Source organism: Pinus tabuliformis, chromosome 4_2, assembly GCF_031772625.1.
Source record: "Pinus tabuliformis cultivar Carrire ecotype Pingquan chromosome 4_2, CPIR1, whole genome shotgun sequence".
Lineage (NCBI taxonomy): Eukaryota > Viridiplantae > Streptophyta > Pinopsida > Pinales > Pinaceae > Pinus > Pinus tabuliformis.
Window position 1 is genome coordinate 705777938 of NC_142304.1, and position 26242 is coordinate 705804179.

Consider the following 26242-nt stretch of genomic DNA (forward strand, 5'->3'; position numbering starts at 1 on the left):
TCGAGAACCAATAAATCATTTGAGATGGTGTAGTTTTCCTTAAATAATGTTGATCAGTCAATCTACACTTAGGTCACTACACATTGAGGTATTTTAGATTGTGTAATCAAAGGATCAACCAATAGCGTTGAGTGTTGTATGTTTTTATAGTTTGGATTACAATAAATAAATAAATAAAATGGATTATCAATTTTGTGGTTTAATGTTGTTAGCTAATTTCATGTCAACAAATACCCATAAAATGTTTTAATAAAACACATAAAAATGAAAAACAAAAACATCTTGAAACCTTTGAATAAACAAAAATAATAATCCTCTAAGGCAACCAGTTAAATTGTAGCTTGGGGTAGTATCTACTCTCATATATAGGATAACTAAGGCTAGAAGCCCCTAAAAAGAACACGAAATTGTTTGAGGTAGAATCAATGATTACCACATGGATCAATGAATTTCTTGTAGATACTATCTTGGTTGAAGTCATCGTTTGGTCCTAGAGTAAGGTCTCAAATTTCATTCAATTGGATAAAAATAACATTTCTCATATGTAAGGAAATAGGTTAATGGCCCAAGACTCAGAGGAATCTGTTAGGAGTAAAAGTGCCCCCCCTTGTGGACAAACAATGGGTCATTTCAGATGGTGTAGTTTTCCTTGAATAATTGTGATCAGTCAATCAACACTCACACATGGAAACCAGTAGAGGATATCCTCATTATTGGTTGACAACTAAGATGTGATAATTTTTACCATATTAAAAAAAAATGATGCCAACATTATCTTCAAAGCATGAATTGATTGACCATTAACTAATTGATTGATAAAAAGATGATAAATGAAAAGAAAATCAATACAAAGATCACTTCATTTTGACACAACCTTCATTCAGTGTATGATACCATATATTTTCTCAAATGAGTGAAACACAATCCTTCATAAAATTGCTAGTGGAATTTAGGTATGCTTTTGATGTCCATTAAATGTATCCCTACTAATGGAAACTTCATACTATGTCTAACGTGATAGTGTAAAATAAAATGAATTTTACTAATAAGATACTATTGTGTTTTTGTGGTATGGAAAAGGTAAAGCTAGTAAGTGATATGTTCATTTTGACAAACATCCATCATGTGATGATAAATGGGAGTAATTTATTAACAACATCTTCTTTTGTGTATACCTCCATATTTATAATACTAATAATAACAATAAAAAGAGTGAGTTAATAAGTGAATACACATAATTTTTTGGTTAGCCTACTTTGTCCAAAGAAGCAAAGCTCTATGTTAAATCACTCATTTGTTAGAAATTGATGTTCTCAATATTTTAAAATAAGCTAAAACTATTAAAAGAAAAGCTTTGCAATCAAATTTTCACCAATTAGACAGAATTATAATTTTTAAGCAAAATTCTTATCAAAATTTAAAAAAAATTAAGAAAAAGAATTAAGTTTGTTGAAAATTGCAGTGAGAAATTCTCAAGTTGATTTTTCCTTGGTTAAATTGAGAAAATTCGAATTTCCACATCAGCAGACAACTTGGATGATTTTAACTTGTGTGACATGGCTTGTGCCATGCATTTTACTCAGTAAATTTGAGTTGGGTGAGTTAGAGTTCAGTTCTGCATGTGTAATTGCTAATTTGTAGCAATCAAGGCCAATTATCTCAGGTGGTTTTCAGTTAAACTAGTTCCAACTTTTGGAGGAACTAGTGGAAGGCCAGTTAAGCAGTGGGATTTTAGTCAAACTAAGTGATCTTCCAGTTAACTGATCAATCAACACAAAAAATAGATTTCATGCAGAGAATTCGAGTTACCCAGTTGAGGTGGAGGTTCCAAGGTAGTGTAACATCAATTGTAGACTAATCTTGAGTGTACAGGTGTTGCATGCAGTCAGATGATCAACCTAAGGAATTGCACAATTCAAATAGAGGAATTTCCTAAATAATAGGGGCTATTCCTCAAGGAACAATGCAAGGAAATAAGAGCTCAATCTGAGGCAAAATTTGACAATGTCTAGGTCAGAGGCCTTCGGTGAGCAGAGAGATAGGTTGTGCACTTTTAGGGTGAGCTTAGTTGAGCAAAGAAATTGTAATACATCTCTATTAATTTGATTAGTGCAAGAAGATTGGGGTTTTCAACAGATTGCTTTGCCCAGATAAAAATTTGTGTTGCATGTGTATTATTTCTTCTCGCATGTCTAAGACTTTTGTTCTAAATTGTGAATTAATGTCCACCGAGTAGTAGAGTAGGTTTGTGTCTTGTGATTTTTATTAAAACTTCATGAGCAGTTGAAAATCTACAACCTAATTTCTACATGGTATCATAGGAGGATTCACATTAAAGAAAGAAATTCAAAGTTGTTCCTCAGAGGTTCGAATTTGAAGATCAGTGTAGCGAGATTTCTTCAAATCTAATAAGATGACTTTCAATGGACTAAGGCTAGAGTATGCAATGGAAGGCACCTCAAATTTTGTTGCATGGAGGCAGTATTGGATGACAATGGATTGCTAGAATACATTAAGGCAGATGTTGTAAAACCTCAAGCATCTGATGCCCAAAACCTTTCTTAGTGGAATAAAGATGTAGCCAAGTCGAGGAGAATAATCTTGGAGGGAGTAAAGGATCATATTGTCTTGAATCTCCATGGAAAAGAAACTTCGTTCATGATGTGGAAAGCACTGACATAATTTTTCGATAATAGTAGTGACTAGAGGAAGTTGGCGCTCAAGGATAAACATTGAAGTATCAAGATGCAGAATAATGACACAATTTTGCAGTATCTAAGCAAGTTTAAAATTGTCATGATGAATTTGGTGGGGTCGGTGTTAATGTCCCTAAAGAATAATTGGTAAGCCTAGCCCTTATAGGCCTTCCCAAGAGCGAGAATAGCCATCAAGATTCGGTGAATGGAAGGGAGAAACTACCAAATTGGGAGTGCTTATGGTCTGATTTGGTACAGGAGGAAATAAGGTGGAATAAGAGAGATGGGACTTCATCCAAGGGTGAGGATGAAGAAAAGTTTGCATTGGCTGGAAAGGAAAAAAAGGGAAAGGGAAGAAATCCCAATCCAAGCCAGAATTCGGTCAAGGGGCCAAGAAGAAAGGTTTGTCAAAAATTAGATGCTTCCATTGTCATGAATTCAGGAGGAGTAGTAGGTGAGGCTTTGAATTCATAATTTGAGCTTGAATTTACCCTCATTTCATGCAAGGCTAGTACAATTATGGGGTACGTGTGGTACTTGGACTCAGGTGCATCGTTTGATATGACAAGGTGTAGATATTATTTCAGTGACCTAGAGGAGAAATATTTGCAGATGCGGATTGAGATGGTGGGAAACAGAAGGCATAACATGATTGGGATTGGTATAGTCACATTTCAAAGGGAGTTGGGCTCCCCCCTTAGGCTCAAGGATGTTATGTTCATTCTGGGCCTAAAGAAAAATCTCGTCTCTGTTGCAGTTTTGGAAGACTGTGGTTATGATGTGATCTTCAACAAAGAAAAGGAATTTTTGAGACACATAGCCATGGGACAAGTGAAGTAGATGTGGATTCGTGTGAAGAACATATATACAAGTTAGATGTGGAGGATTGTGTTACATTGAGCACAAAGGTGGAGAAGGTGCAGAGCCGCGATGTCGGTGAAATTTGGCATAGAAGACTTGGCCATTTGCATCAAGGCGCTTTGAAGATCATGGAGAAGATAACAATATGCCTCCCCAAAGGAGCACTTGAGCAGCATGATGTATGCAAAGGATGTACCTTAGGTAAGTACACAAAATCCACATTCCATGACCGAGACAACAAAGCACATGCAGTCCTTGAAAGGATCCACTCTGATGTCTGTGGACCTTTCTCGACAGCCTCCACTGCCAAACGCAAATATTTTGTCATTTTTATTGATGACTTCTCATAGAGGTGTTGGATATTCTTTTTGCAAAAGAAGGATGATACATTCTCCAAGTTTGTAGAATTCAAGGCACTAGTTGAGAAAGAAATGAGGAAGAAGGTGAAGGCTCTCATGAGCGATAATGGAGGTGAGTACATGTTGAATGAATTTAAAAATTTATTTGCAAAAGAAGACATTTGATGATAGTTGACAACAACCCACAACCCACTGCAGAATGGGGTGGTTGAGAACAAGAATTGTATCATTGTGGGAGCAGTGAGGGAAATGTTTTATGATCAAGGCCTACCTATGCATTTTTGGGTTGAGGCATGAAACACAATAGTCTATTTCCAAAATCAGAGTCCTCATCTGATTCTAGGCATGATTACATCGGAGGAGCCTTTCTTGAGGAGAAAGTCGGATGTGTCGCACTTCAGGATTTTTGGAGCCTATGTTTACTTCCATGTCTCCAAAGAATCAAGGAAGAAGTAGAAACAGAAGCAAAATTGGGGCTATTTGTGGGTTACACAAAAACTCCCCACAACTAGTGTGTGTACTTTCCATACCTAAGAATGACACTTGTTTGAAGGGATGTAAAATTTGACAAAGATAAAGCTATGTAATGCTCTTTTGAGAGGGAGCTTCAGATCCCACTAGAAAATGAGATTTCAGCTGCTTTAGGAATTTTTGGAGCAACCACACATTGAGGACCAGAGAGGGGAAACAACCACTCAAGAAGAACCATCCAGAGAAGGCAGAAAAGGACCAGGGAAGCTAAGAGACTTGTGCAAGATGCGAGACGAGTCATTCTCAAAGTTTGTAGAATTCAAGGCACTAGTTGAGAAAGAAATGAGAAAGAAGGTGAAGGCTCTCATGAGCGATAATGGAGGCGAGTACATGTCGAATGAATTTAAAAATTTATGTGCAAAAGAAGACATTTGATGATAGTTGACAACAACCCATAACCCACAACAGAATGGGGTGATTGAGAACAATAATTGTATCATTGTGGGAGCAGTGAGGGTGATGTTGTACGATCAAGGCCTACCTATGCATTTGTGGGTTGAGGCATGAAACACAATAGTCTATTTGCAAAATCAGAGTCCTCACCTGATTCTAGGCATGATTAAACCGGAGGAGGCTTTCTTGAGGAGAAAGTTAGATGTGTCGTACTTCAGGATTTTTGGAGCCTATGTTTACTTCCATGTCTCCAAAGAATCAAGCAAGAAGCTAGAACCATAAACAAATTTGGGGCTATTTGTGGGTTACACAGAAACTCCCCACAACTAGCATGTGTACTTTCCATACCTAAGAATGACACATGTTCGAAGGGATGTAAACTTTAACGAAGATAAAGCTATGAAATGCTCTCTTGAGAGGGAGCTTCAGATACCACTAGAAAAGGAGATTTTAGCCCCCCCAAGAATTTTTGGAGCAACAAACATTAAGGAGCAGAGAGTGGAAACAACCACTCAAGCAGAACCATCTAGAGAAGGAAGAAAAAGGACCAAGGAAGCTGAGAGACTTGTGCAAGATGCGAGGGAGAATGTGGGTGCTCCTTCAAATCAGCACAGGAAGAGAAGGTCACCAGATCGGTACACTGGCTACATGGCTCTAATGACTGAGCTTGTAGAGACTGAGCCACCCTATTTCAAGGAAGAAATAGAGAAAAATGTGTGGGTTGACACAATGGCGTGTTATAGACATATTTGGGAACTGCAACCCCAATCACATATGTCCATAAACCAAGGGCTCCTAAACCCCTAAAAGTGTTGTTTCATACCCTAAAGGAACAGGGTTAGCTGATTACATCATCTCCCACAAGTTCTCCATGAAAAACTACTCAGCACTAGTCAAAACTGGACCATACAGACTGCTCCATGCATAGGGTGTGATGCATCTCACCTATTACACACGGGGGTTGCGATGCATACTGGAAAGCCCTTCTGTAGGGTGTGATGAGCGAGAGAAGACAAATGGCAGAAGCATTTTGCTAGGTGGAAACCCAAAGAATCTTCTAGAAACTGCTAATATGACACTTGCCTCTCTGAATTCGCCCAAGGATGAGTAAGAGATCTGAAATATCCAAGTGGAACCAAGAACTATCAGTGAAATGACACTAATCAAAATCCCAGAAGTTGACTCACTCTCCTGTAAACATCTATTTACGGATCCCTCATCCAAGAGATCCAGAGGCTGGAATGTTGTAATTTGCAAGCAAGTGTTGTTGGTTTCTCTTTGAAGACATTGTTGGGTGATCTTGCTTTGTATGAGGTGAAGAGGGGTTTCATGCTGGGAGGATGATGCTGGATCAGACAGCTTGGTTGTAATCCTCTCTTCTACTACTTCTATCAATAAAGCTATTTGAGTTTTCCTCCATATGCTTGTATATCTCTGAATCTTGTATTTGCATATGCATTTATATGGTTAATGTACATCTGATCCTACATTATTTATGGTTATAGATCTCTATGCTTTAATGGTATTTTGCTGCCTTGACTCTACAGGTGTTCTTTGAAGTGGGACAAGTGAGAAAGGAGTGGCGAAAGCTCTATCAAGGGAGAGAGGAAACGAGCAAGGAGACTAGCAAAAGACTGAGGTTGGTACTCTCTTCTTCTCTCTCATCTATCTCTCATAAAGGAAAACACAAGTAACTTTAGTTTGTTTGTTTCTAAGATAGCTACCCGTCTTAGTGGGACTAGTAGCTCTGAATGGACACTAGTTTTTCTGATAAAAAAATGGCGACTCCACTGGGGAGTGAATAGTTTGTTTTTTTTTTACTGTTGTTTTCTTTATAAACCACAGACGGAGCCTGAAGTTAAGCCAACTAGCCTTCGAACTACTTTTGCTATGCAACTGCAAAGTAGATCAACACTGGTTCAGTCAATCTCCGAGTTGGTTTATGAACTGAACATCTAGCTTGCAAACATCCTAAGTGCCCTGGTGGTAGCTCAAATAACCTCATTAGATCAGCCCCTATACTTTGTGTTTACTGAAAATAATTAGCTCAGCCTAAATCCCTGAACTTAGCTACAAATTGTGAGTGAAAACCAAGCTCAGTATCATCCCTAGTCCATCGCACTGTCTCTTCTTGGCAACCTGGATGCATCGCACCTCCCGTGTGTTGCAGGTGAGATGCATCCCTGTTTGCCTGTGTTACAGGTGCGATGATTGAATGAGACTGTTTCTGCCTCTAGATTTTGTTTTTTCCTTCATTGTCTTCAGCTTTATTCAGTAGTTTTTCTGTCTATGATCAGTATATCTCTGTTGAAACCTTCTTCCTTTGCATTATTCAGCCTCCATTAGAAAGGAATTGTGAATGTTTTTTTTTTTTTTTTTTTTATGTATTTTTCAACATTTACAGTTCTCCTTTGCAAATAGTAGCTTAATCGAACTGTCTCCCTTTGATTTGAAAGTGTTGCAAGTGTCGTTTTCAGTCAAGAAAAGGAGTGTTACAAATAATTCCTCTTTTAGATAGTCGATTACACTTTTGCCATTGTATTTGATTTGAATTAATAGTATTTCAAGTGTCAAAAGCAATTTTAAATTCAAAATCGCAAAGTGTCGTCTTAGCCTTACTTTCGTTTTTTGGAAAGAAAATTGTTAGTACTGTCACTTTGAAAGAAGATATTTCAGATCTATACTTAGTTTTCTTTTTATCATTCTCACATTAAGGAAACTAAAAAACAATACATGCATGTACATTTGCATTAAGACTGCATGCTGAAGTTGATTTAGGAAAAGTGCATCTAGTGTGTGCTCTCTGCTCTATGTTGAAAGAATTTCATCTCTCTTTCCTTAGTAGCTAGGATTTTCATTGCAAAAAGAAAGTAAACGACTGTTTATCATCTTAGATTGCATATTTAGGAATTGTATATCTACATCACGCGGTGAACCTTAAAGACAGACTTATTAAGAAAGATCAACTGTAAAATAAACTTCAATGAACATAAAAACGCTTTGGAAGCTAACGCACAACATTTAGAAGTCTAGGCTAGAGACGTATTCCGGCGTCGTAAAGCCTGGTAACTATCGCTTTCATTGTAGGTTGGGTGATTCCTCCTCTTTGAGATGACAAGTGCTAGTACAGACTTGTGCTCCCACGTACCATCGAGTATATATTGGGAGACCACAATAGGCTACATCCTTTATCCTTAGGAAGCCGTGTCTATTGCCCTATCGATCGCAATGCACTGAACACAACATTCGAGAAGATTGACTGCTGTACCGTAAAAAGTATTCTGTAGTTTTACGATTGGTTTGGTAATCCCCTCTGTCTAGATTTCCAGAGTAGTCACTTTTGTTCCTTTTCAGACTCCTTAAAAGAAAAGGTCCATCTGAGCACTTCTCACTTCAGGCTCATTAAAAATCGAAGGCGACTAGAGTCATCTTTAGCTTTTTTCGACTCTTAAAATTTGAAAAAGCAAGTTGTGTCAAAGCATCATAAAATTTATTTTAATTGGAATAACGTCACTGTTCCCTTGTTGGTCTTAGGTTGAGAAAATGGAGTCTACCAATCAAATATTTCTCCTTGAGGGAAATCCTAGTCCCTTCTCCTCTTGGGGGGAATGTTGGTGCTCCACACATGGCCACATTGCCCCTTCTAGGACTCACAATTGGCCTGCCAGTATGGTTTTTCTCGACCTCTGTCGTTCAAAACACCACAATTCCTCAGCAATCCAATCAACAACCAGATGAAGTTGCTCCCCAACCTTCTACTTCGTTTTTTTCTCCCTCTCCTTCTTCCTCTTCGCTCGGTGAAGCTAGTCACGCTAAAAACCAAGTAACTGAGAAGAAGAAGAAATGGAAGGAGAAGAAGAAGAAGAATCCAACAACAAAGGGGGCAACTGTACCTCATCTGGAAAAAATCCACACACTACACCTTCCAAACCTAAATCTCCATGTGTTATTTACAAGGGAGACCACTATCATCGAGATTGTCCCTGCATCCCATGGATCTTGAGGGACTGGTCTCCCTGCTTGCACAATCCGGTGTCTCCATCCACTGACGATCATGTTGAGAGCACACCGTCAACTAGTGAAAACGAAGTCAATAGACAAAAAGGAGGATCCAAATTTCCTTGTAGACTGTGTGAAGGCGATCATGCCCTCCACTGTTGTCCCTTCCTAGACGAAGCTAAGAGAGTCTTGGATAACCGTCCTGCTTCACCGCAATGACTTCCTCCCGGATACAAGAAACTCTTGTCGAGTCCATCGCTAGTTGAAAATTCGACTAACACACCGTTGTTGTCGGTCGAAGTACCTATCATTGAAGATAAACCCTCTGAGTCCACACTGGACCAAAGTCAACAGGTCGAGACTGTAGTCGACCCAATCTTGTCTTTAGAGGGTCCACCTTCAGATGATACTGTCACCAAGGAGAATGAGAATGACACTGTTCAAATTCTCTTCATAAACATAGACTCCGATGAACATGAGGGAAATCTACCCATTCCTTTACCGTAGGAAGGAAGTTCGTCAGAGATTTATCCGGCCGTTTATTCGGTCCCACCTCTAAGCAACCTAGTCGTTTCCTTCGATTGGAATCTACTCGGCAGACACCGCCTACCATCTAATGTACCATTTTGAATCATACTACAAGCTTACAGAATGATCATGGTTGGTACTATTATAGATTAAGGGGCTTCTGTGAGTATCCTTTCCTCAACTGCTTGGAAAGCGATTGGTTTGCCATCGATTTTGCCTGAGATTCGAAATCTGATAGGCTTCAACAAAGGAACCAGTCAACCATTAGGGATCCTTCCAAATTTACCTATAAATTTGAGAAGGAAAACCATTCATCTAAATGTGATGGTAGTCCAAGGACCTCTAGATTACAATCTACTCCTTGGGCGTGACTACATTTATAGCATGGGAGCTATCGTTTCCTCACTCTTCTGAGTGATGTGTTTTCCACATGAAGGCAGAGTGGTCCACCTAGTTGATCAACTTTCATTCCCTGGTTCAAACACAGCTATTAGTCAAATGCCATCCTAATTTGTCTTTTTACACAAGGAATGTCTAATCAATCTCCAGTTCGTCCACCTAATGATCGCGAGTGAGTCGATGATTGTGACTGAAACCCAGGAGGCATGCGCCCTGGTCTGCTTCGGCAGGAAAACCCCGGATATAAGGAAGGTTTCCACTTAGGAATATGACTAGTTTGATACCCCTATCCATTTAGGAAAATGGATTTGTATTGGAAAAAGATTCCCCCGTCAAAGGTTATGTGATTGGGACTGACAACAGTCACCTTTGTCCATTTCGATGGACATCGCCAAGGAAGTGTTTTATCTGCGACACAGATGGAACAATCTTGCTAATGCAAGAACTTCCATATGGTGACCTGGAAACTCTACTTTATACTTGGGGGCATGCAAACCTTTTGGCATGCAAGTGAAAAGCGACCATTTATTTTCTTAGTTTATAGACTCTTAACCCTTTAAACTCGTAGGTTGGTCGTTCCTAACTTGCATAACGAAAGGCTTAGGAGCAAAGTTGCGCATGGGGCAAGTTACCTAAAAAATGAACCTACTGATAAGACATCCTTATTATATGACTGGCACGAGCAGTTTTACACGAAGTTCAAGCTCGTTAAAAAATAAACCTAGCCATGAGCAGTTTTATGCGAAGTTCAAGCTCGTTAAAAAATAAACCTAGCAATGAGCAAGTGTTCCCATAGAGTTCAAGCTCATTAAAAAATGAACCCCACCTTCAGTAAATAACCATTGTGATCGCATAATTATCAGCTTTTGAACCTTAGTCGTGTTCTTACCATCACCTCCACTCTCTTTTAGCCAATCATATGCCTGCATTTGATTGTTTACCCTTTTGAGGAACAACTGCGACGAGTGATTCTATTAGCCACCTTCTTTACACTGCCATGATTGAAAAGTTCCAAACCTTACCTGGAATCAACTGCTATCCAAAAACATCCCTCGTTCCTCAAAAAACGAGTCTCCTTTAAGCTCTTTTCATCTGACTTGTAAAATATGAAAAGATTGCCAAGCAATTGGCCTCTCCAGCTCATTAAAGCGATTAGAAGTGCCATCCCTCCTCTAGATTTTAATATTTTTGGACCTGAGGGATTATTACACAAAAAGATCGAGCGCTTGTCTTGTTCGGCTCGTTAAAACTATTGAAAAAGTCATCCCTTTCGTATTATTTTATACTTTTTCAGACTTGAGGGATTACATTACGACAAAGGACCACTGGAGTTGCCTTTTCGTCCCTTTTAGACTCTCTAAAATTGAAAAGGACTCAGTTATCTTTGTCGTTAAACTCGTTAAAACAATAGCGACAAACTTTTCCATGTAGACAAGAGTGAGTTTAACTGTCGCTAGGCTTGTTAAAACATAGCGACAGGTTTTCCCCAAGGGAAAATTATAGAACAAGCATATGTTATCCTCCTCAAGCTTGACAAAAATAAAGAGGTACTGGTCAACAATAACTGGGGAAAAAGGGAAGAAAACTTGAATAGCTTCATTGGTAGCAGGTCGCTCTTGAACATGACACTTTCACTTCGTCACCATGATTGAGTCGGGTTGGGTAATTCCGTTCACCGGTCATATCACCATTGGTCCGTCGTACCATCCATCTTAGGGTTAATGCTACCAATCCATTGCAGTGTCACCGATATGTTCAAGAGAAGTTGCTCAGAGAATTCACCAACCTAGCTAATGCCTCATTCGCTGCAATACCTTCACTCTCCATTTTTCATGACCACCACCTTGAACCTTATATCATCAGATCGTTTTCACCTCCACAAAATCATTTGCTCTGTTCCATGTCGTAGATGTGGGATTCATTGAGGCCCTCCTACAACGAGTCACTTCTTGTCGACATCAGCTCATTATCCAAGAAGTTGACTTAGGGACACCCCTTTCAGTACTTTGAGGCTTGCATGCCTTAATGGCAAGTTTCTCACTTCCGGCGACAGGTTTACATCAATGGCCTTCGACCGAAATATTTTACATGGTGTTCGAAATGAAATCTTGTATTCACACCACGTGAATTGTACTGCAATACCTTGAGGGTCATCATCATTATCGGTGATTCCTCTCGCGCTTTTTAATAGCTTACATCATTAGCTGGTAACCAGGCGATGTCTTTCCATATTTGACATCAGAACATATTTTCACATGGATCGACTTGTACTTCGGGCGAAGATTGAACGAGTTTGAAGACCCTGGATCTAGTTTCATCCATCCAGGCTGTGATATATTCAGGAAAATAAATACGTCAAATGTACATCACAGCTGCATAGATAATCATCCAAACTAAAGGATGATGGCTCTACCAGAATCATCAGTCTGCCACACAGACGATTGTCTGTCTTATGTACATGAAAATGAATTTATAAAGCTGAGCATGGGAATGCCCGCCTCAGCTAGATCATGAAAATATTATGAAGATAATGTATTGTATTGTATCTTATTACAGGTCACCTTCCAATTTGAAAAACCTCGGATCCTCATTATAAATCATTTCACCCAACATCAAAAGATTTACGACCTCATGCTTTAGGGGACAACTGTTATAGAAATATTTGGGCACTACAACCCCAATCACATATGTCCATCAACCAAGGGCTTCTAAACCCCTAAAAGTGTTGTTTCATACCCTAAAGGAACAAGGTCGGCTTATTACATCATCTCCCAGAAGTTCTCCATGAAAAACTACTCAGAATTGGTCAAAACTGGACCATACAGACTGCTCCATGCATAGGGTGCGATGCATCTTACCTATTACACACAGGGGGTGCAATGCATACTGGAAAGCCCTTCTGTAGGGTGTGATGAGCGAGAGCAGACAAATGGCAGAAGCAATTTGATAGGTGGAAACCCAAAGAATCTTCTAGAAACTGCTCATATGACACTTGCCTCTCTGAATTCGCCCAGGGATGAGTAAGAGATCTGAAATCTCCGAGTGGAACCAAGAACTATCAGTGAAATGACACTAATCAAAATCCCATAAGTTGAATCACTCTCTTGTAAACATCTATATATGGATCCCTCATCCAAGAGATCCAGAGGCTGGAATGTTGTAATTTGCAAGGAAGTGTTGTTGGTTTCTCTTTGAAGACATTGTTGAGTGATCTTGCTTTGTATGAGGTGAAGAGGGGTTTCATGCCGGGAGGATGATGCTGGATCAGACAGCTTGGTAGTAATCCTATCTTCTACTACTTCTATAAATAAAGCTATTTGAGTTTTCCTCCATATGCTTGTATATCTCTGAATCTTGTATTTGTATATGCATTTATATGGTTAATGTACATCTGATCCTACATTATTTAAGGTTATAGATCTCTATGCTTTGATGGTATTTTTCTGCCTTGACTCTACAGGTGTTCTTTGAAGCAGGACAAGTGAGAAAGTAGTGGCGAAATCTCTATCAAGGAAGAGAGGAAACGAGCAAGGAGACTAGCGAAAGACTGAGGTTGGTATTCTCTGCTTCTCTCTCATCTATCTCTCATAAAGGAAACACAAGTAACTTTAGTTTGTTTGTTTCTAAGATAGCTACCCGTCTTAGTGGGACTAGCAGCTCTAAATGGACAATAGTTTTCCCAATAACATGGCGGAGGAATACAAATCCATTGTAAAGAATAGTGTTTGGGAAGTGGTCCCAAGACCAACAAATAAATCAGTTGTGGGTTCAATATGGATCTTCAAGGTAAAGCATGCAACAGATGGAAGTACAGAAAAATACAAGTTAGGATTTGTGGCCAATGGGTACTCTCAAGTTGAGGGAATTGACTATGAGGAGACCTTTGTTCTTGTATCAAGGTACTCATCCATCAGATCAATTCTTTCTCTAGTTGCGCAAATGGGTTGGAAGATCCACCAAATGGATGTAAAAATAACATTCCTCAATGGAGTTATTGAGGAGGAGGTGTATATCAAGAAACCAAAAGGCTTCGATACTTTTGATCGGGATTTTTGTGTGTGAAGACTCAAGAAAACATTGAATAGTCTCAAGCAAGCACCCCATGCTTGGTACACCAGGATCGATAGTTATCTCACCAGTTTGGGATTCACCAAAAGTGAAGTAGATGAAAACCTCTATCATATCTTGGTAGAAGGTAAATTGTTAATTATTGTCTTATATGTTGATGACTTGATTTTAACTGCTGATGAGCAGTTGATCAAATATTGAAAGGAAGACTTTGCAAGAGAGTTTGAAATGAAGGACATGGGTCTCATGCTCTACTTCCTCGGATTGGAAGTATGACAAGGTGATGGGAACTGTTTTTCTCTCAGGGAAAGTATGCCAACGAGATACTTTAGAGGCTCTGCATGGACAATTGTAAACCCATGGAGACACCTCTAGTGACCAACTAGAGGAAAGAGGATGCCACTTCAGGTGAGGAAGTGGATGATACTATTTACTGACAGTTGGTGGGTTCACTAATGTATCTTGTGAACACACGATCAAATATGTGTTATGTAATCAACTAGTTGAGCCAAGCTATGGTTAGGCCAACCAAATTATTTTGGAGGGCAACTAAGAATGTTCTACGATACCTCAGAAGAACTACCCAGTTTGGACTATGGTACAGATGGAAAAAGGGTGTAAAGTTATGTGGCTTCACAGATGCAGATTGGGTGGGGAGTCCATCAGAATGAAAGAGTACATTAGGTGGAATTTTCAGTTTTGGGTCCATAGAGGTTTCTTGGTATAATAGGAAGCAAATATTTGTGGCACTTAGCTCGACAGAAATAGAATACATGGTTGCGAGTCAAGTAACATGTGAGGCGATATGGATGATAAAGATACTTGTTGGATTGTTTGGTCAGATGATGGATCCAACTGTGATCTATTGTGATAATCAGAGTTGCATCAAGCTCTTTGAAAATCATGTTTTTCACAATCGATCCAAGCATATAGATATTCGGTATCACCATTTATAGGAATGTGTGCAAAGGTAGATAATGTTGTTGTAGTACATTTTGAGAGAGGAACAAAATGCTGACATTTTGACAAAGGCCTTGTCAAGAGGGAAGTTCGAGTTCCATAGGTTCAGGATAGAGGTGGTTGATAATCATTTCTTGTTGAGAGGGAGTGTTGAAAATTGCAGCAATAAATTCTCAATTTGTTTTGCCTTGTTTAAATTGAGAAAATTCGAATTTCCACATCAACAGAGAACTCAGATGATGTTAACTTGTGTGACATGGCTTGTGTCACCCAGTTTACTCAGTAAATTCAAGTCGAGGAGTTATAGTTCAGTTATTCATGTGTGATTGCTAATTTGTAGCAATCAAGGTCATTTATCTCAGGTTGTTTTCAATTAAACTAGTTCCAACTTTTGGAGGAATTGGTGGAAGCTCAGTTAAGTAGTGGAACTTTAGTCAAACTCAGTGATCATCTAGTTAGCTGATCAATCAACCCAAAATAACTAGTGCATTCAGAGAATTTGAGTTACATGCAGTCAGATTCCAAGGGAGTGTAACATCAGTTGTATACTAGTCTTGAGTGTATAGGTGTTGCATGCAGTCAGATGATCAGACTAAGGAATTGCATAATTCAATTAGAGTAATTTCCCAAATAAGAAGTGTTAATTCCTCAAGGAACAACGGAAGGAAATAGGAGCTCAAGCTTAGGCAAAATTTGACTAAGTTTAGGTCAGAGACCTTCTGTGAGTAGAGGGATAGGTTGTGCACTTGCAGGGTGATCTCAATTGAGAAAAACAATTGTAATACATCTCTATTCATTTGATTAATGCAAGAAGGCATTGGTGGTTTTAGCATATTGCTTTCCCCACATTAAAATACTTGTTGCATGTGTGTTATTTCTTCTTGCATGTCTGAGATTTTGTTCTAAATTGTGAATTAATGTTCACGTAGCAGTAGAGTAAGTTGTGTCTTGTGATTTTTATTAAAATTTCATGAGTAATTGCAAATCTACAACCTAATTTCTACAGAATTTATCTGCTTATAAAATTAATAATAATCATACCATTTCTATGTTAAAATTTAATTTTATGGTTACAAAGTCTTTGTGTTTTAAGGTGTAGGCAAACATTGTTAAATACATTTTTAAGCATATTCTTTACTAATATGTAGAAGTTTTCATTTAACCATATCAAAAATGCAACTCACCAAATTAGAAATGTGATCTAGAGATTTTTTTATGTTTCTAAATGGATCGAAAATGTCAAAATTACAATACTGGTGATGGATTATTCAAAATCAAAGTTTTTTGTTTTACTATTTTCCTATGAAAATATGAAAAGAAAGAGTGTTTTAATTAAAAGTTAGACAATGCCTTTCATCCTAATACATGAAAACTATTGAATGGTTGAAATGTCACAAAGTGAAAATCATCACACAAAATTATTATTGATGATATCCTTTTAATAAAGATTTGATGTAATGATTTTTTTTCCATTTACAATGTTGTTGATAAAGTTCAGATATGTAAATTTAACATATATCGTGAATAATTGGAACATAAGACGAATCTTCTATCAGATCAAACTATCCTTGGTTCCTTTTTCATGGGGTGGCTTAGGGTACCCCATCTATCGATGGCGCTAGAAGTGTTTTATATCTATTAGAAGTGTTTTATATCTATTAGAATTTCATTCTATATGTTGTTGTTGTTGCTAATGTGAGGCTGCTACAAACAATTTCACTGAAATTTTAGCTTTCAAACTTCTTCTCTCTTTGGCCTTGGAAAACAATATTACAAACCTCCATGTATATGGTGATTCCCTCTTGGTTATAGATTGAATTAATGACTTTTTCAGATTACATAATTATCTTCTTCAACCTATTTTTTAGGTGATTCTTCTTTAGAAGCAACAGTTCATTAACATCTTTTTTTAAACACATTTTCCTATCAAATTTTGGATTGGAGCTAGATGCTTTTCATATAAATAGAACAAAAGATATAAATGGGAAGATTCAGACTTCCTATATGACTCTTGGCAGTTGATATCATCTTTTTTGTTTCAACATTATAGACTTTATTCCGGTTTTTAATTGACTTATTGTCATATTAGATGTATATTTTTTTTATGTAACTTTTAATGAGCCTTTTCACATGTCTATTTAATGGCTCCGACTATTATTTATGGGCTAATTTTGGCCTTTCTCTCACTTGATGAGGCCTTGTTTATGGGTTGCTTTTAAGCCATTTTTGGTATGTTATGCATCCTTACCATGTAATTTTATTTTCTTAATAAAATTATAAGCTTTTTTCTTGGAAAATAAAAAGGTCATAGTCTAATTGTTTTATCTTTTAAAGGTTTTTGTGATATATTTTTTGATTAAATTTTCTTGAAATACAAGAATTTGTTGGAAGCATAAGTTTGGTATGTAAACTCTACACAATTCGATTACCCTCTAGGGCATTGAATCCATTTATGCATTCAAAAACATAAAATATGATATAACAAAAAAATGATTTGTCCAAATCCAACACGGAATAATTAGAGAATGCCTTGTGAATAATCCTTTTACAGGAAAAAAAACTCATTTATGAAATGTCATTTACATAATAATAAAAAAAAACTTTGATTGTAAAATAAAATTACTTTTTAAATTAACATTGACATTATTGGATACAATTTGTTCAAATTAAACTTCCCTTGCTTTCAAAATAATACTATATGAACAACGCTAAGCTTATAAATATATTATACATGGAGCATTTTAAAAATATGGAAGTATTTACAAAGGTTTTTTATTGCATTGGGAGGCGCTCTCCAGCCCAATATGGAAGAGATGCTATATTATTATGTTATGTTAAACATTTTGACTCTATCACAGTACATAAAAATAAAATTGAAATTGAAATAAAATTAAAAAAATAAAACAAAACTATTTAAAATAAAAGTAACCCCTCAAGGGAGCTCAATTTGTGATGGCCATGAAAATGAAGTGTTATGTACTATGAGGTTCGAAGCTCAAGTCCCCTTGATTCACTTGTGTCTACGAAAGGGGCATATGTCGGCATCAAGGGGTAGTGGTCATAATCGACCTCATATCACATGAGTGCAAAATCAGCCCAGTGGTCGATTCCTATAGTCACAAAAAAATTAAATTAAAATAAATTTAAAAAATTATAACAAACTAATGCCTATAAATATTGTTGTTACTATAGTTCAAGTAAAATTGAGGTCATATAGCCAATTTATTGTTGGTGGTTTTTGGGCTCTAGTTTTTTACAACACATGGTGTTGCCAATGGTGTGTGTGTGTCTATATATATATATAACCAACCTAGATCCATCTTAAATTTGGATCTATGAAGCACCGAGAGAGATCAAATCTCTCGAGGTGCAAACTTTTTCTCAAATTTTGCACTCAAAAAGGAGGTTTGCACCTTGAGGGATTTGATCCCTCCCAATACTTGATAGATCTAGAGTTAAGATGGATATATGCCGGTTATTTAATTGTGTGGTTAGAATTAGTTAAAATTGTAGTTTATATAGTCCTATTATGATTTATGATTTATTATGAGATGTTAGTGGTTATGTTCACTTTTGTGGATGCATCTTAATGCATACAATAATAATTGAGCCACGTGTAGTATATATTTCCGTTTATAACAACATAGTCCAACTAAAAGAGGAAATGACTATTTTCCATGCATTTTTCTAGTTAATTTTTCCCAAAATTCAGTATAGATTTTTAAAAATCATAAGTTTAAGTTGCTTAATTTGTAAAGATTTAGTGCCTAAGAATTTCGAGGTTGTTGAATTTGTTTATGTATTCAAAAATGTATTTTAAAAAATACGAAATCACAATCTCGCTAAAAATTGTATTGTCAAATTTTGACAAAAAAAACTATTTTGTCATATTTCCCTACGGCTACCTTGTTACGACGTCTTTTCGTTCGAAAGTAATAAAAAATTAGTACGATAGGAAGAGGAGCCCGATTCACAGAGAGAGAAAGACACCGGGGAAAGGAACAAGCAGTGCCATTACCCACATAAAGTCAAAAATAGGGGGATTTAACAGATCGATACATACCAATGGAACTGACATAGCGATACAGACAAATAGAACATGTTGTGCTGAGAGCAACCAACCAATGCATAAAAAAACCTGCCAATTAGGAGAATAAGAATATGAGTCATGCCGCCCACCACCAAAGGGGGGGGAGAAGGAAGATAAAGAAAGAAACTAGACCATTTATAATTATTTAAAAATAATAAAATAATAAAATAATAAATAATAAATAATAAATATATTATAATATTATTTTAAACTTTTAATTTTATTATAATTTTTTTTATTATTAAAATAAATATTTTAACCTATAATTTAAAATTATTATTAAAAATAACTTACTATTCTAAAAATAAAATAAGAAAAAAGAAATATTTAAATTTGATTAAATAATTATTGTACCAAGAGACTAGCAACGTGTTCTATAAGTCAATATAGGAAATGTTGTCATAAAGTTGAATAACATTTCTACATTAAAGTAAATATAGATTTATATTTTTAAATTAGAATTAGAAAATATGTTTTCACATAGTATAATAACATTATACTAGAAAATAATAAGATATACTTACATTAAAGAAAAATTTAGAGTGAATTTAGATTTATATTTAGAACATTTGTTTAAAAAATTACAAGTCCACTTTAAAGTATATTTAGATTTATGTTTTTAATCGGACTTAGCCATTTTAAAGTAAAAAAGATTGCTCATAGTAAATAATAACAATAACAAAAGCTAATTTTTGATATATTTTGATTATGGAAACAGGAAAAGAAGAATGTTTACTTAGTTTATAATAATAAAAATAAATAATGTAGGTAGATATGTATATGATAACGTTTTAAGAAATAAAGTAGCATATATTTATTTTAAATATAGATTTATTAAGTACCGAAAAGAATTTATTTTTTTAAAGTGTAATTTTTATTATTTGATTTAATCTTATTTAATACGAAAGAAATACAGAATTAAATGTTAAAAAAGTTACATATTATAAAATTATATTTTTATAAGTATTTGATATATTGATATTTAAAATGTGATAATAATGCATTTCTAGTGTAGAAGATCCCTAGTAGGAACCCTAGCAGGATCCCCTAGTTATGGTGGCACTGGTCAGCCTTTGCACTATCTTTGAAAGTCATCCCAGAATTCGGACCCACTCTGTCTTTTCTTCACGGTTCTCTCCATGTAGAAATTTTATCGCCCCATTTTATTTTTTTATCCCTTTATGAACTACTCCATATCGAGTCTGGTCTTCGTGGGATCCGTGCACATTGTTCATACCCTTCATGGCTGTAATTATCGGGCCCCCTTATCTCACATGATCAATATTTTATTGAAAGCTATTTTCTTGGTCCTACCTTTGGACATGACACCTAGAGCATCGCTTTTTTCTTTTGTGTTAGATGATAATACTCGGTTGAAAGTTACTCCACCCCTTTCCAACTCCCTCCCCTCACCCGAAATCTATTTCAGAAAAAGGAAACCAACCAAATCCTGGATCTCATGTGAAATAAACCCATCTCTGGTTATGGAGGGTGATTTTGATCTCAACAAAGTAGCTAGCCTGAAAACCTGAGCTTTAATGGGGAAAAATTTCTATGTATGACTTTTAGAGTCTCAAGTCCAGTCATGGGTTTCAGAGAAGTGGAAGCCCTTGCTAGGGTGTACCCTGACGATCATCCTCTTAATAAGTAGCTAATATCACTTTCACTTTCTCGACCAAGGGGACTTAGGCATAGAACTGCAAAAATCCTGGGGAATGGGACGTGGATACTTGTGGCTCCAAAGGTGGCAAGTTGGTTTCAGTCTTGTCACTGAGAAGCCAAAATGTAATTATTTATGGGTTAATCTAGAAGCCTTTCCCTTGGAGTTCTGGATGCATCACATTGTCATGTAGGTGACTAACTCTATTAGAAAAAATTTCTATTTCGTTGAAAAATCCTTAGTTTCCTTCGACAAAAGAATCCTCGGGGTGCTAGTTGAAATTGACATCTCACTAGGGTTACCAGCTGAAGTCACAATCCATCATAACAATCCCTCGTTCATTCAGTGCCTAGACTACTGGAAGGTACCATTCAGGTATAGCCTTTTCCATCTGGTCGGACACCTCAAAGAAAATTGTGAGACTCTTTCAGGTGTTAGAAAGACAAAATATGCATAGTAGAGCAAGAATTTCATGTATCAAAGAAAAATCACTTGGTACCCATATTCTATTATAACTACAGACACCACTCAAGATTAGAATCAATCCCCCCAAGTTGCTCTCAACCATATACAAAATCCTATCACAATGGGTCTCCTTCTTTGCAACAAGTTGTTTCAGCAGATTTACCCTTTCGGAATGAGGTCGCAAATCTAGTTTCCACAATAGAGAAGGGTGGAACTAATTATAAAGGTGGTACAGATGGTCCAACAAGGCTCTCTGATTTGCAATGCAATGAGGAAACCCTTCTAGGAAGGATATGGGCACACAAACTTCATTGGCGGCTAACAGCTTTCCTCGCTCCCTTAGCTATATAGGCATTGTTAATCCCAATCTGAACTTAATCTCGGGTAAGCATATCTAACCTATGACACCTAAAGATTCCTTATTGCTACGGAAAATAGCTTTAAATTCTGATTCTTTTAATGAGGAACACCAACTAACTTATTCATCTATTGAGATTGACCCTATCACTTTCCCTCCTCTCTACAACCCTCATAAGTTGTCACCTTCCTCTTACACCCACATCAACCCAGTTCTTAGAGAATGGGACTTTCCCAAATCATCCTTATTCCAAGCCTCTTTGGGAAGTATTTGTCTTCTTCTACTCATATGATGCTCTTTCCCATAACAAACCTTACCCCCTCGAAGGTTGCATGATCGTCCTCCATCACAATTGGCCTATCCAAAGGATCATGACCTCCTTCCCTTCGCCCCTCTTATTGAGACTCACTGCTTATCTCCCTTATCCATACCTTTCCCCCTTCAAGTATTCCTGAAACCCCCAATCTTGCATCCTTGATTAATGTTACAACCCAAAGGAAAAATCCTAACAAAAAGGATCTTGCTAGAGAAGGTGTTGATTTGGGAGACATATTCCAAGAATCCCTACCCTATAACCATGCTAGGGCCCTTAGAGTGGAGCTGCCCCCATCCAAGTTTTTACCATGATTATGATGTCTTTAAATCTCAGGGATCTAGGAGGGCCCCCAAAACACCATACCCTTTGCTCCTTATTTGAACAACATCACCCATCCATTATCTATTTTCAAGAAGCAATGGTTTCTGACAAAAAGGTCAGGGATCTTACACAAATCCTTCCTTGATTGGCTTCTTTGTACTGTTGATTCTACTAGCCACTCCACGGGACTCGTGGTAATGTGGAATCCCTTATAAGTGAACCTTCATCCTTCTTGATCCACAGTTGGGATCATCATGGAAGGCTTCCTCAAAAGATGGAATCAAGAAGTCACACTTGTTAATAGTTATGGTCCCTATGATAATAAAGAAGAATTATGGTCATAAATTCACTAATGTGTCTTTCTTAATGATTGCCCCCTCCTCTTAGCAGGTGACCTCAACTTTACTACCTCCTCGTTTGAAGTTTGGGGTCACAATCTGCATCCTGATCCTTTTGCCCCAATTATTTCCCATATTCTTCAGGACTCTAAGTTGGTAGATATTCTACCCTCTCCTATGGTTCCCCCTTGGAATAATGGAAGAATCGGAGTGCATGGCATAGCTAAATGCCTCAACCACTTCTTGATTGTTGAGGATTTGGCCACATCCTTAAACAAATATATGTCTTAGGTTGTTCTTGATACCATATCTGACCACTTAGTTATTTTCTTTTAGCTCGACTTCCATCCTACCCCATCAAGGGTCCCTTTCAAATTCAATCACCATTGGTTAAAGGAGAACTCCTTCAAATCTCTAGTCCACATAGTGTGGCATAGTTTCACGAGTAATGGCACATTGTCTGCCATGGAATTATGGATGCTAAAAATGACAAGCCTCAAAGTTAGAGTTAGACAGTGGGCCAAAGACAATGAGTTGTAGTAAAAATGTGAATTGTTAACTAAAGCTTACGTAAGACATCTTCCTTCATAAAGGGTTCCCTGCCTCCATTAAACAACATATTGTTGCCTTAACTGATAAAAATTCCCAAATTCTAAAAGTATAAGAAGCTCGATGGAGACTTAAGAGTAGAGCTATTTGGTTAAAAAAAAGGAACAAAAAAACCAAGTTCTTTCATAATTTTGCTAACCATCGAAGGATAAAAAAAGTCTATTTGGGAAATTCAAGATAGTCTGGGAAACACTCACTTCTCTCAGAATTAGATTCATTGTTAAGGATCAACTTAAGGTTATCTAACACTTCCCTACTTTTTTCTCAAATGAAAAAGCATAGAAACCATGTTGCTTGGTCACTATGGAAGAGCTAAGATTTGTTCTTGAATCCTTTGTAAAGGATAAAAACCCTGGTCTAGATCGTTGAACTATGGAACTTTTCCTCGCCTTTTTTGACCTTATGGGAGAAGACATTCTGCATGTTGTTGAAGAACCCAGAACTAGGGGAATGGGCTCTGGTGCAATTAATGCTATTTTCAATTCCCTTATTCCTAAATTCTCCAAGCCAACCATCATTCAGGATTTTCGCCCCATCTCCCTGTGTAATATGATCTATAAAATTATTACCAAAGTCATATCCAATAGACTTAAGCCTAAGTTGTCTTATCTAGTTTCCCTTGAGTAATTTGGCTTCGTTTCTCAAAGGTTGATACATGATGCCATTGGAATTTCTTAATAAATGATTCACTCTATTAAGACAAAGAAGATAACTCCCTGGTTCTCAAGGTGGACTTAGCTAAGGCTTATGATTGAGTCAATTGAAATTTTCTAAGAATGATGCTTTCCGAAATAGGATTGAAATATTTGATGAAAAACTAGATCATAGGATGTGCCACTTCTGCAAATTTTGTTGTGCTTGCTAATGGCTCCCCTTTTGGATTTTTCTCCAGCTCTAGAGGCTTAGTATAGGGGATTGTTGAGAAATCTAGGGCACTAACATTAGGTGATTTCTCTTCTATTAGTGATTGTTTGTGATTTCTTTTTACTTGTTTAGATTAGGATATTCTTCATGTTATATTATTAGTATTCTTCTTCATCAAATAGTAACCAATGCATGAACATAAATAGACAAGAGACACAACATGTAGGCTATGAGCTAGGGCCAAAACGTCTCACTCTTTGAGAGGAATACCCACAGAAATTCTTCTTATAGGGATTCCAATTAACGAATACCAAGACCAAGACCCTTGACCTATTAGCCACTCCAAGACTAAGACACATGTTCTCTTAACAATCACCATTCTTCTTGAATCCTCTTCCACTTCAACCTGTAAGACCTCCACATTGTCATATTACCGATATCTATGTTCTATGATGGCACAGGTATAGCATCAAGACCCTTACTGAGATGCCACCAATATTGTGGCACTATGGTGAGACTTCATCACTGTGTACACTGCAAACTTGTCACTCATTCACTGTGATTTGAATTACATAGCTCATAGAATTCACACCTCACTGTAGACTCCTCTCTGAACTGTATTTCTCTTTTTAGGGCACCAAAACTTCTTCTCCAAAATATTCATTTGAATCTCAAGGATGATCTGCAACTTCTCAGTATCCCTGTCTACCCAAAATCATAGAGGGACATATACGAGCTTCATTCTACCACTGTCCATAGAGACATACAAACTTTTGAAGTATCTGAATTGTAGTCCTTCATTAGGCCACCCGAGATCCGAACTTGCCTCTATCACTGTCACCCAAAAATCTCAGAGAAAATGTCTGAAAATCTCAGAGGAATTCGAACTTGTGAACTGTGTAAATGCGGAGATCCTAGCCACGTATTTATAGTAGTTTGTCCCATAAATAAGCTGACATGTATTCAATGAAGGGATGTGTCTCTTATTTGTGAGCTGGCTTGTGTTAGTTATTCCTTCTAGAAGCCGACATGAAGAGGAGAACCGTGCTTGTCTTTGGAGGGCTATTTTACAGTCAGATAGACTAGAATATATTTTATATATCTTCATACATGACATTAACTCTTTGAAAAATACTAAGGTTGTTAATGGGAGCCATCAAGAACAAGAACTCTTGCTCATGAAACCCATGGAGCAAGTCATTACAAAAATAATTTTATTCTCTTTATTTCATCATTTACAAAGATCATAATTACATGTCATTATGAAGACCAAACCTAACTACATTTTACAACACTCCCTCTTAACTAGGGAGATATTCATAATGGTACTTGGTCATTCTCAATTTGAAGAATTTCTCATAAGAATAATTTGGATTTGTAACTCATTTGAATAGCATGATATCAACTAGAATTGTTATATAGCAAGGTGTTGACTAACAGCTCTATCTCTCCACAATGTCAGAGCGCAATGTTGGCGAGACCAATGATTTATAGACATACTCATCATTGTCTCTCTAGGAACATACCCCACCCAAGTTCACTCAGGATATGCTCCATAAGGACTATTATTTTCTTAGACTCCCTAGTCCCACAAAGAATATTGATCCTCCATGACTACTCTTACTGTTGGATGCCCTATCTCATCCTCAAAGAGCATCGGATGCCAAATTATTACACAATCCTCCATTTTGTCTTCCCAGGTGAAGAGTAGAATGACGTGTCTATCTATCCTTTTTCAAACCACGAGGTTTTATTCCATTAAAGTAATGTACTCATTCCTATCACAAAGGAATGTACCTAAGCTCCTTGCTTAGGAATTTTCCAAGTTTCTTCCAAGTAAGAAACTTATTTTCAAGCTCCCTCTTAACCAGGGACCTATTGCAGCTCCTCATGTGTAGATCCTAAAAGAACCATCTTCTTGAAGAGCTCCTTCTTTTGATGTCATTAGTTTCTTCTTTGTTAAGGAGTCTTCAACTCTAGGAACTTTTATATAGGACATAGATCATCCATCACTTTCATCCATGAGTTAATCATGTCCTCAACTCATCAGAAAGTGATCCATCAGATTTTCGATCTAGCTTTGCTTCATGTCATTTTGCTTTTATGCCAAAATTTTGGAAGGACATTACATCCTTCTATATGGTATTCTTGGAAGTCATTCACAGATCTTCCTTTTGACAGTCCTACATAAGCCCAACTAGATGTTAGTTCAAAAATAATCAATGAACACTTCAAATCAAACTTACCTTTGTGATGATCTTTCACCGTGAAATCTTCTCGTAAGTATCAACATCCTACATACATGTTGACACATCTCCCAAAGATATCCATTGTCAAGGGTCTCCATCTTTTTCATACTTCCATTAGAGTCTTCATTTCTTTCCGGGAGATTTCCTAGTCAACTCTTCTTGGTATTTTGGATGTTGA